Source organism: Pyrus communis, chromosome 5, assembly GCF_963583255.1.
Source record: "Pyrus communis chromosome 5, drPyrComm1.1, whole genome shotgun sequence".
NCBI classification, from domain to species: domain Eukaryota; kingdom Viridiplantae; phylum Streptophyta; class Magnoliopsida; order Rosales; family Rosaceae; genus Pyrus; species Pyrus communis.
The window spans coordinates 29325108-29327363 of record NC_084807.1 but is presented as its reverse complement, the minus strand read 5'-3'; the positions used below and the strand labels follow the sequence as shown (position 1 = coordinate 29327363).

The 2256-nt window shown below is 41.9% G+C and overlaps 1 pseudogene; it reads left to right on the top strand.

Moving 5' to 3' along the window:
• The first annotated feature begins 331 nt into the window (after positions 1 to 331).
• On the top strand, positions 332 to 1210 carry LOC137734581 (protein SEEDLING LETHAL 1, chloroplastic-like; annotated as a pseudogene).
• The last annotated feature ends 1046 nt before the right edge of the window (positions 1211 to 2256 follow it).

Genomic DNA, 2256 nt, shown 5'->3' with positions numbered 1-2256 from the left:
TTCTCAGTTAAATGCTGATGTGGCTAGAGGCGGGATCCACTCACTAATCCAACTAGATTAAAAAATAATTAAATATGTTTTTAATAATTAAATATTAAAAAATTAAAAATAAAATTATTTTTTTTATATTTTAAATTGTGTTATCCACCTTACACTCTCTCTCGCCTTTCTCTATTCTTTGCATCCCCAAAATCCCAATGCCTAGAAACCCTTCCCACCCATCCCCCCTAACCTTCCTTTACCACCCCCTCTCTCTCTCATCTCTGTCTCATCTCTCTCTCTCTCTCTCGCCTATCTTTTCTCTCTCTCTAGGTAACCCTTCCCTACCTCCATTGCCGACACCAAACAGCCCATTTTCTCCACTCCCAATCCCATTCCCAAACTCCAATCCCTATCTTCCTTTCACCATGACTCTTCCCACTGCTTTCCGCCACCAAAGAAAACCCCCCACTTCCCAATCCTCTCCACCGCCAAAACCACTGTCTCCCTCAAACTCCCACCAACCACCGACACCCCCACTTCGACTTCCAAGAAAAAGTCCTCTACCTCGATTCCATTGGCCTCGACTTCTCCCTAATTAACCACCACCCTCCCATCATTTCCTTCCCTCTCTCCCACATCAAACCCATCGTCCACTTCCTCCTTACCTCCATCGACTTCACCTCCCCAGAATTCCGCCGCCTGATCGGCATGTGCCTCGAAATCCTCTCCTCCCGCATTGTCGAAATCGTCCCACTCCTTGTTTTCCTCCTCCGCGAAGCCCACGTCAATGGCTCCGATCTCTGCCTCGTCATCAATCGTCGCCCCAGACTCCTCGCCTACAACATCAAAACTTGCCTTCGCCCTACCCTCTACTTCTTACAGAGCATCAACATTTCCCAAGTTAACAAACACACCTCCCCTCATCTCCTGCAGCATGGAAGACAAGCTCTTGCCCCGGATCGACTACCTAGAAAAAATCGGCTTCTCCTACCGCAACGCGATGTCAATGTTCTGGCGGTTCCCGCAACTGTTTTGCTACAAAAAAAAAGGGAAGAAATGGAGGTTTGATGGGATTTTGGGTTTTGATATTTGTAATGGGATTCTGGGTTTTGAGATTTTGGGGATGCAGGTTGCCCAAAGAAAGAGAGAAGAGAGAGAGGTGAGAGAGGGTGGTGGAGGAAGGTTGGGGGAGACGGGTGGGAAGGGTTTATGGACTTTGGAATTTTGAGGATGCAGAGAAGAGAGAGAGGCGAGAGAGAAAGGAGAGAGGTGAATCCCACAATTTAATATAAAAATATATTTTTTAATTTTTAATTATTTTTTAATCCAGTTGGATTAGTGAGTGGGCCCCGCCTCTAGCCACATCAGAACTTAACAGAGAAATTAACAGAAAAACTGACGGAGGTATGACATTGGCACAAATTTGTAAGATGAGGTATGACATTGTCATTTTAAAAAGATGAGGTATGAAAGTGTCGTGAGATCAATAGTTGAGGTAGTTTTTTTGTACTTTACCCTTTTTAACATGGCATAATTCGGTTTTCTTTGAAACAATTTCTAAAAACGGGATATGTTTGATAGTACACGGGTTAGTAGTTTGTTGATTAAGTACGTAGCAGTTGAGCAAGCATCAAACCAGAATTTATTAGGCATAGACGACTGAGAAAGCATAACAACTGTCGTTTCAACAATGTGTTGGCGTTTGTGTTCAGCCAAACCATTTTGTTCAGGGTGTTTAGGGCACGAAAATCGTTGTGAAATACCATGAGCTGCAAGAAAATGTTGGAAAGCATGACTTTTATATTCTCCACCTTCATCACATTGAAGTGTTTTAATTGTGCAATTAAGCATGTTTTCAACTTTTGCTTTAAACTGTACAAATATTTGAAAAACTTCAGATTTGTGTTTCATGGGAAAAATCCAGGAATATCGCAAAAAGTCATCCATAAACAACAAATAATAATGAAAACCTTCATTATAATTAATTGGAGAACACCACACATCATAGTGCAAAAGTTTCAAAGGAAATTGAGACATGGAATCGGACATAGTGAAAGGTAGTTTAATACTTTTACCTAGAGGACAAGACTCGCAGAAACTTACATCAGAGGTACCATGAACAAGTACCAATTTATTGGAAACTAAAATTTTTTTATTATGGGTTTAGCAGGGTGGCCAAGACAAGCATGCCACTTTTGAACCGAGACTCTAACTCCCACAAATGCAGAAATAGAATGCTTGAGTTGTCCACTGCCACTTGGAAATAGGTACAAC